This window comes from Salvia hispanica, chromosome 3 (assembly GCF_029641045.1).
Source record: "Salvia hispanica isolate PSC_SH4W2 chromosome 3, Shi_PSC_v1, whole genome shotgun sequence".
Lineage (NCBI taxonomy): Eukaryota > Viridiplantae > Streptophyta > Magnoliopsida > Lamiales > Lamiaceae > Salvia > Salvia hispanica.
Window position 1 is genome coordinate 16,605,772 of NC_142694.1, and position 9,284 is coordinate 16,615,055.

General features: G+C 39.2%; 2 long non-coding RNA genes across 2 annotated transcripts; both read left to right on the top strand.

Moving 5' to 3' along the window:
• LOC125212898 (uncharacterized) lies at positions 1-527 on the top strand. The gene is made up of 2 exons (XR_007174791.2): positions 1-109; positions 295-527. It is a non-coding gene; the product is annotated as an uncharacterized LOC125212898 (long non-coding RNA).
• A 4,152-nt stretch (positions 528-4,679) lies between these two features.
• LOC125210640 (uncharacterized) lies at positions 4,680-7,732 on the top strand. The gene is made up of 2 exons (XR_016136401.1): positions 4,680-6,945; positions 7,491-7,732. It is a non-coding gene; the product is annotated as an uncharacterized LOC125210640 (long non-coding RNA).
• The last annotated feature ends 1,552 nt before the right edge of the window (positions 7,733-9,284 follow it).

The window sequence follows — 9,284 nt, forward strand, 5'->3', positions numbered from 1 at the left end:
CACAAAATTTTGTTTTCTTAGTTATATCATTTCATATCATAATTAATGGCTAAGTTCATCGCTACTCTCTTGCTAGTGATGTTTTATCTCTCTCTCTCCTTAGCAGCAAGTAAGGACATTAATATCTCTATTCAAGTTTTGCGATAGCATATTTTGTCAGTACGGTGACGGATAAACCTGTCACTACTATTTTTTTAATGACAATGCTTTTAATTATGGATTGTATCTATGATAATATGTCGATAACAACTGGTTAGCATTAGAAATTTGATGATTAGTGATAAATCTTCGCAGGAGAAAATGCTGTCCCAAGGGTTTGTCAACTGAGTACGAAACTCACTTGTACAGTGGGGCCGGGAGGAGAATGTGCAGACTATTGCAAAGCGCATATTAGCCCATTAACACCCTATAAATCAGACTGTCTTGTATCGGTTCCAGAAAATGTTACCTATTGCAATTGTGACTATCCTTGTTAATCTCGATGTTCTTTTAATAAATTGATTATGATAACAACTTTTCATTTTAAAGTACATTTTATTCTTCTTTTCGTCGAGAATTTCTTTAAATTATTTTGTGTTGAATATATTGTGTTGGATTTGTGAATGTAAATATTGTATTTGCATTAAGAATATTCATCACAACTTCACAATATATACAAGGATTTCTAAACTAAACAAGGAAAGAGATAAATCAAGGATTGATACAATCCCTTGATAAAAGGCTATTAATAATACAATCAGAGACTTAAATCATTGCATTATTTTATGCTATCATCCCCCCTCAAGCAAGAAGTCGGATGAGGTCCAACGCGTAGCTTGTCTCTGAAAAATTCAAATAAAGGACGATGGAGAGCTTTTGTGAAAATGTTTGCAAGCTGTAAGTCTGATGATACAAATTGAGTCTCTAGCTGACCAATTGAAACAAGCTCCCTAACAAAATGGAAGTCAATATCAATGTGCTTAGCACAATTATGAGAACTCGGATTCTGACTGAGAAAGATAGCACTATCATTATTTGAATAAAAAGTCGGGCAAGAAGACAGCTGGACTTGAAGCTCACGAAGAAGTTGGAGCACACACACCATTTCAGAAGTTGTATTTGCAAGAGCTCGATACTCGGATTCACAGCTAGAGCGAGAGATCGTGGGTTGTTTCTTGGCACTCCAAGATACTAGATTACCGCCAAGGAAAATAGAATAGCCATAAGTAGATCGTCTAGTTTCAACACAATGAGCCCAATCGGCATCAGAATATGCAACAAGAGAAAACGAAGAGCTACGTGTAAAACTTAAGCCAAAGGCTGGAGTGTGTTTTACATAGCGAAGAATTCGTTTTACCGCTTGAAAATGAGCAACGGTAGGATGTTGAAGATGCTGACTAACAAGATTTACTGCAAAAGATAAATCAGGACGAGTAATTGTCAGGTACTGCAACGATCCAACTAATGATCGATATAAAGTAGGATCCTCAAATGGCTGGCCGTCCGTTGAAAGTTGGCAACCTGCAACCAAGGGTGTAGAGACAGGTTTTGACTCTTCAAGAGATGCTCGCTGAAGGATATCACGAGCATATTTAGCCTGATTCAAGAAAATACCAGAAGAAGTATAAGTGACTTCAAGACCCAAAAAATAACCAAGTTTTCCAAGGTCAGTGATGGCAAATTCTTGATGAAGCCGAGAGATGAAAGATTTCAAGTCATCATAAGAATTTCCTGTCAGAATTATATCATCAACATAAACCAAGAGATATATAGTGGATGAGCCACGATTATAGATGAACAGTGAGGGATCAGAACGACTACAGAAAAATCCAACGTGTACAAGAAAATCACTGAGTCGTTGATACCACGCAAGAGGATCTTGCTTTAGACCATATATCGCCTTTTTAAGACGGCATACATGGTTTGGAAATTGAGGTTCTATAAAACCAGGGGGCTGTTCCATATATACTGGTTTGGATAGAACGCCGTTCAGGAAGGTATTTTGGACATCCAACTGATGTAGAGGCCAATTATTGGAAACAGCAATGGATAACACTACTCGAATTGTAGAAGCACGAACAACAGTACTGAAAGTATGACAATAATCAAAACCCGGAAGTTGTGTAACGCCTTGTGCAACAAGACGAGCTTTATAGCGATCTAGAGAGCAATCCGCCTTGAATTTCGTTCAAAAAACCCATTTGGATCCCACAACATTTACATCTTTAGGACGAGGAATAAGATCCCAACTGTCCTTGAGAGCCATGGCAGAAAGTTCCTGCTTTAGAGCTTCAACCCATTCTGGTCTTTTTAAGGCAGACTTGATTCCACGAGGTGTAATCACCGTAATGAGAGCTTGAAATAAACGAGTACATGCGTAATTTGGTATGTACTTTGGCTTGATGATACCTGCATGTGCTCGAGTTTGCATAGGATGAGTAGAAGATACTCTTGGTGGAGGGACAATTGGATTCATCTCAATTGGTGGAGGAACAGGTGGATTCATCTCAATTGGTGGACCGGGCTCAATGATAGGATCGAGAGTTGACTCATTAACATGTTGATTGTTGATATCGGGCTCTTCTTGGTTGGGTCGTGACTGTGTCTCGTGTGGAATAGCAGGCAGCTCATGAGTGTTGATAGTAGGCTCATCTTGGTTGGTGTGTGACTGTAATCTAGAAAGTAGAGTCGGCTCATCACATAGATTTCAAGAACTTGGTTGAGGAGCCGAATCAGGATTTACATTTGGGAGCTGCAATTTCAATTGACCATCCAATCGCATTGGTTTAGTAAATTTCGAGATAGGAATAAATTGAGAGTTGTACCTGTCAGGGGACTTAGAGAATGGAAAAGATGACTCATCAAATTTAGCATGACGAGATATATAGATGTGGAAAGTCGAAGGATCGTAGCACCGAAACCCTTTGTGCGAGCTACTGTAACCCAAAAAAATACAAGCTCTACTCCGTGGCTCAAACTTGTTTGTAGTGTAGTCTCTCAGACATGGATAAACCCTACAGCCAAACGGATGAAAGTGTGCAAAGTTTGGAACAGTTAAGAATAATAACTCAAAGGGTGATTTTCCATCTAACACCTTCGAGGGCAAACGATTTATAACATATACGGCAGTACTAAAGGCTTCCATCCAAAATTTCATAGGAGTAAAGGAATGAAATAACATTGTAAGACCTGTTTCAGTAACGTGCCTATGTTTACATTCCACTCGTCCATACAGTGCAGGCGTATATGGAGATGAAAATATATGGTGTATGCCCGACTCCTGGAATAACATTTGCACCTTTTTATTGGTAAACTCTGTGGCCCCCATCACTGTGAAAAGTTTTAATATGACTAGACAACTGATTTTCAACAAAAGCCTTAAAACTAAAGTAGCATTTCATAGAAATCAGATTTTTGTCTCAATGGATATAGACATGTAAATCTGGAATAATCTTCCACAAAAATAACATAATAGCGAAATCCAAATTCAGAGTTAATCGGCACAGGGCCCAATAAATCACAATGCATAATGTCTAAAATAGAAGACGATCGTAGAAGACGATCATTTTTCATCACGAACAAAAGGTAATCGATGACTTTTAGCTTTCTCACAAGCGTCGCAAATCATTGGTTTGGGTAACAAAGCACTAACAGATATGCTCCCAATTTTATGTAAAAAAGAAATTACATCAAATACAACATGACCAAGCCGAGAGTGCCACATACAAAAGATGCTTTAGGCGGACGAGCTGCAACCAGAGCTGACTTAGTATCATCTAACACGTACAGACCATCCCTACGACTGCCTTGAGCCAGAATGTGTTGATTTTCCCGATGCTGAATTTTGAAGCAATTATCAGTAAAAACCACATCAATAGGTAAATCAGTAGTTAATTTGCTCACTGAAAGCAAGTTTTTAGTGAGTCCGGGAACAACTAACATCTCAGACAGATGAATAGAATTATTCAAATAACAAGTGCCAATATGAGAGATAGGTAATAAGGCACCATTACCGACTACAACTGAATCTGAACCTGTGTATGACGTAGATGAGTGGAGTTGCGCCAGAGTAGGAGTCATGTGCGCTGATGCACCTGTGTCTAAGTACCAGTCAGAGATAGGAGGATCAGAGGCAATACTCGATGCGGAGAAAGCCTCAGCAATGTTGGCCACATGTGTGGCAGTAGCAATCTCACGATTGCATCGATCGGGACAAACGTTGGCATAATGGCCGGTTGTCCTGCATATTTGACAGTGAGGCTGGCGCTTTTGGCTAAAACCACCACGACCACTCTTTTTCGGACCAGAAGCGCGACCACGAGACATTTGGTTATTAGAAGACCGAGAGTATGTGTGTGCGGTGAAAGCAACTGGGACGACATGTTTGGTTCAAGTGTTTGTTGAAACATGTCCCAAGCTTCAGCATTGTTGAGAAGATCAGAAAAGGATGGTAATGGGGACATAGCCATTTGAGTTGCTGAGAAGCTAGAGAAGTCAGAGCTAAGTCCTTTTGTAACGCCCCGGAATTTCATTCCTTTCTTTCGAGATAAATCGGATTTATTAGCTTATCTAATGTTGTTTAGAAGTGGTGTAATCGTACTTCCCTCGATGTATTTTCGACTTTTGGATAATCTAAGTATTTTATGTTGGGAAAGATAAAGTGCAAGGAAATATTAATTCAAGGATAAGAGTAGAGAAAATACTTTTATTAGAAAAGTGAGGAAATGCACATGTGTATACTAAAGTACAACAAATTGGATTCAAGCACATGGGAGACCCTTCTCAAAGTGGAAAAAATAATGGTGGCTAGTTCTACTCTACGGAAATTGTAGTAGCTAAACTCAGGATAAAAACTAAGTTTGCTTTGATCAAAGGAGCTGCAATTCAGGATCTTCTCTTCTCTCCCCATCCTTCTCGATTCCACCCTCACCATGCTCCAAATGTGGCGACCTATTCCTGCAAGTCAAGCACCAAAAGGGGTTAGTGTTTTCCTCAGCCAAAAAGGTAAAGTCTTGGACCTTCATCAAAATAGTAAAGATGCCAAGTATGCTATGTCCCCATCAAACAATCAGCCAAGTCTAAGAAAAAGGACAAGAATCAAGATATCCTCATATCTCTCCACTAGAATCTGAGATGATAGAATCTTCCATGAGAAGTCATCGCCTAAGCCCACAATAGAGTAGGCAGATTCTCTTCTTCCATCATCCAAGGCTGGAGAAACAGCCAAGATACTAGCCTCCAAGATATGCACAAGAATAGGCATGGAAACGTACTTACAAGCTCAAAAGAGGTAGAGCTGGCAGCCCCAAAATAGGAGTCTTTGCCTCCAAGTCTCAAGCACAAACAACCAAGGATAGAGCACTATATAAGCAGTCTCATCTCCCTTCTCCTCCCCACAAAATCGACACTCCAAACTCACATAAAGTCAAAGAATACAGCAAGGAAGGGAGGAGGAGCAAGGAGGAGATTCTGAAGCAGGACATCAGTCCCATCCAAGAGGATTCATCAAACTTAGGTAACACCACAACCAGAGCATTGCATCATGATAGCAAGAACATAGAGAACATAGAAATAGGCCAACAATCAGTTAGCATAGCCACTGCCAAGAAAAAAGTCACAAGTAGAATATGCCCACAAATAGTTGTTCAAGCATAACAATGTTTAAGCTTCAAAGTAGAGACAACAAGGATCAATCCCAGTAGGCTCTCCAAAATTTAGATCATGGAATTTTAAATACTCCAACAAGATCATATGTAATACCAACAGTCACCAATCTACCATAACTCGAAGAAATTGAGTAAAGGGGGAAAGGGGCTTAGCTTAGGCGACGGACTGCCTGGCATCGAGCAAACGCCGACGTGAGGCCGCGGCGGAGAAGGCGGCGCTGCAGGAGCAGCAGCGCGAGGACGGAGACGGCAGAGCAGCAGCTGGCGAGGCGGTGAGTTGCTGGAGCGCGGAGGTGAGGCGACGCCTCCTTCCACCACGGCGACTCCGTCTGAGAATGCGGAAACTCCGCGATGATCTCGCCGAAGACAAAAGAGAGTAAAAATGAGTTGAGGGGAAACCCGATCCGTTAAAAAGAAAGGTTACTCCGTGCGTGGAATCTCCGGCGGACGGCGTGAGACCGTCGGGAGTGACGATTTTTGCCGAGAAAGAGGAGGAGAAGAGCTGCTGTCCCGATTTTCTAATTTGGGGATTTTGTTGTTGAAATTAAAAGTAAAGTGTTAAGAAAATAGAGGGGTTGACCGAGATGGTGGAAGGGAGCCCATATTTTGGGCTTTGATTTAAGAATTGGGCCAAGCATATTATTTTATTAGGATGGGCCATGGTTGGATTAAAAAGAAAAAGAGGAGTCCGATAGAGGAATGAAGGGATTGGGCTTGTTCCATTTAATTAAGGGATTAGCTTTAAGGATTGGGCCAGGGGCTGCACGTAATTTATTTTGGTGACTACTGAATTATTCTAGTTGGACCAATTAATTTACTTTGGGCTAGAATTAATTATGAAAGTGAGCTTATTGCTCGAAGGTTAATGGATTAATTCACGGATGAATTACTAAGTTCCAAATATGGGAAAAGATGTAGTTAGGGACGCGAAAGCCGACCGGCGTCGCCCCGCGACGCCATGGGCGGCCTTAAGAAAATTCAAAGAAAAGATTTAAGGAGGGATTTTCCAAGAATCCATATTAAATGCTCAAGTAATTATTTTAAAGATAATGGAATTTCTCCGAACTTAGTGAAGTGAGTGAATAAATCCTACAACTTAGTGAAGCCCGAGAAAGGATTAGAGATCCTATGAGACCAGACTAAGGATATAGGTGTTATGCCATAGGGTGCATGCATTCTTTCTAAAGAGAAATAGTTCAAGTACTAATTAGCGTGTTACGCTATTTATTTTCAAAGGATAAACTGCTCAAGGGCAAGTGAGGCCAACGCAAATAATTGAATTAAGGAATAAGCATACCAGGTGGGCTTTCTTTTAATATCCAGCACACTAGTGCGGATATAAATCAAATACTTGCGAAATTATGAAAAATCATCTTTTCTCAAAATTGAGCTATGATTCTTTTTCAAAATTGTTGTCATGCCATAAATGTTTTGTTTTGATGAATGAGATTGAATGTCATGGAATTGAATGTCATGGAGTGGAATGGATTTACAAACGGAATGGATTTATGGATGGAATGGATTCATGAATGGAATGGATTCACGAATGGAATGGATTTATGGATGGAATGGATTCACGGATGGAATGGATTCACGAATGGAATGGATTGATGAATGCATGGAATGGATTTATGAATGGAAATGGATTTATGAATGAATGATGAAAGAACCTAGTCTGTAGTCGAACTTTTAGCTCACAAAAGAACTTAGTAAGCTCGGGCCTTTTAAGAAAACCCCCGTGTGTTACTATGATGGCTTGACAACTATATAATGTATGTTTTGTTTTCGGCACGTGTCCACTGAGTACTCCTGTACTCAGCCCTGCATGTATTTATAAATGTGCAGGTTGAACGTCAAGAGGATGGAGTGATGATCGGAGTCGATGTTATCAAGTTGATCTCCCAACGATTCGTGTCTTCATACACGAAGTCGTTTAGCAAGGACTTATTCCGCCGTGCTTTTAGAATTATATAACCTCACCATCAACTCTGATTTATTTGAGGAGATGTCTATTCTGTTTTCAAGACCGTGTAATGAAATACTTGGCTTCTATGTTATCAATTGACTTGGCCTTGTGAAATTCTCAAGTTCTAGCTCTTTTCTTTTCCTCGCTTCTTTAATCCCTCTTATTAGTCGCGGTTTACCCGCTTTCGCTATCCTTAGCAAAATGCGGTCGTGACACCTTTCATAAATAGATGGATTTTTTCTGTTTCATCAACGAATCGCCCAATTGCAGATAATTGATCGCAAACGAGTTTGAAATCTCGTCCAAATTCAGAGACCGAGCGACCTCCTTTCTTGATGGACTGAAGTTGTCCTTTTAGACGGAGTTCTCGAGCCTTAGATTGATGACTAAAAGTGTGCTCTAGTGTGAGCCAAACAACGCAAGCGGTGGTACAGCCGATCACCACGGACATTGCTTCCTCGGACAAGGAAGAGAATATGAGACTGACAAGTCTCTGATCCTCAACACGCCAAGATTGGTATGGTGGATTTGGTGTTGAGTTTCCGTCAGCGACCACGTCAGTCGGTGGTGTTGGACGTGATCCATCAATTAGGCTAATAAGCCCTTGACCAATGAGAAGTGGGTAGATTTGGCTTCTCCACAATAAGTAGTTTGTTGATGATAATTTAATAGTGAGCATATGGATTAAAGTACCATATGGCAATGTATCAGAAGAGAGGTTTGAAGAAGAAGCCATGGCTTAAGGCCTATGAACTGAGGAAGAGCAGCAGAGAAGGTAGAGCGAGAAGAGATTTGGGTTTCAGTATCTTAAGCTGATACCATGTGAATGTAAATATTGTATTTGCATTAAGAATATTCATCACACACTTCACAATATATACAAGGATTTCTAAACTAAACAAGGAAAGAGATAAATTAAGGATTGATACAGTCCCTTGATAGAAGGCTATTAATAACACAATCAGAGACTTAAATCATTGCATTATTTTATGCTATCAGGATTCTTGTTTTGATGTGTGTCAAATTTAAATAGGAATATAATATTAAAGTAGCAATGTCTTTTTAACATAATCTTCCCTTTATTGTTAAAGTCAAAAAGATTATGAACATTTAATATAGCACAAATTTACAGTTGTGATAGAAATCCATTTTTTTTATGAAACAACAAATGCTCAATACTACTGTGGCGAGCTAAAGTACGATAGCTAAAACATTCTAATAATATATGAAATGGTAGGAAAAATAAACTTGCTCAAAATAATTACTTTTAAATAGAAAAAGAATACCATAAAATGTGATTTAGTCACACTTAACTCATACATGCAGAGCGTAACTATCACAAAATTGGCGTTAATAGTAAATTATGAATTATCCCTCATCAATAATTAATAAGAATAAAATTTCCATAAAAATATTTTACGATGCTACCCCTCATCAATAGTAACTTTTTGTTTTTCACCTTAATTTTGCGGTGCAACTTTTAAATTTCTAATTCATTTACCCATCTTAAAAAATAAGAAAAAAATTGTCTTAAGGACATTCGATGTGCTAGATTTATACGAGACAATTATTAAATAACTAGTATGAATAAATAACAATACGTAATTTAGAAAGTTATGATAATTATATTATAGTTAGAATAACCAGTCTACTTATGTTGATAACAATACGTA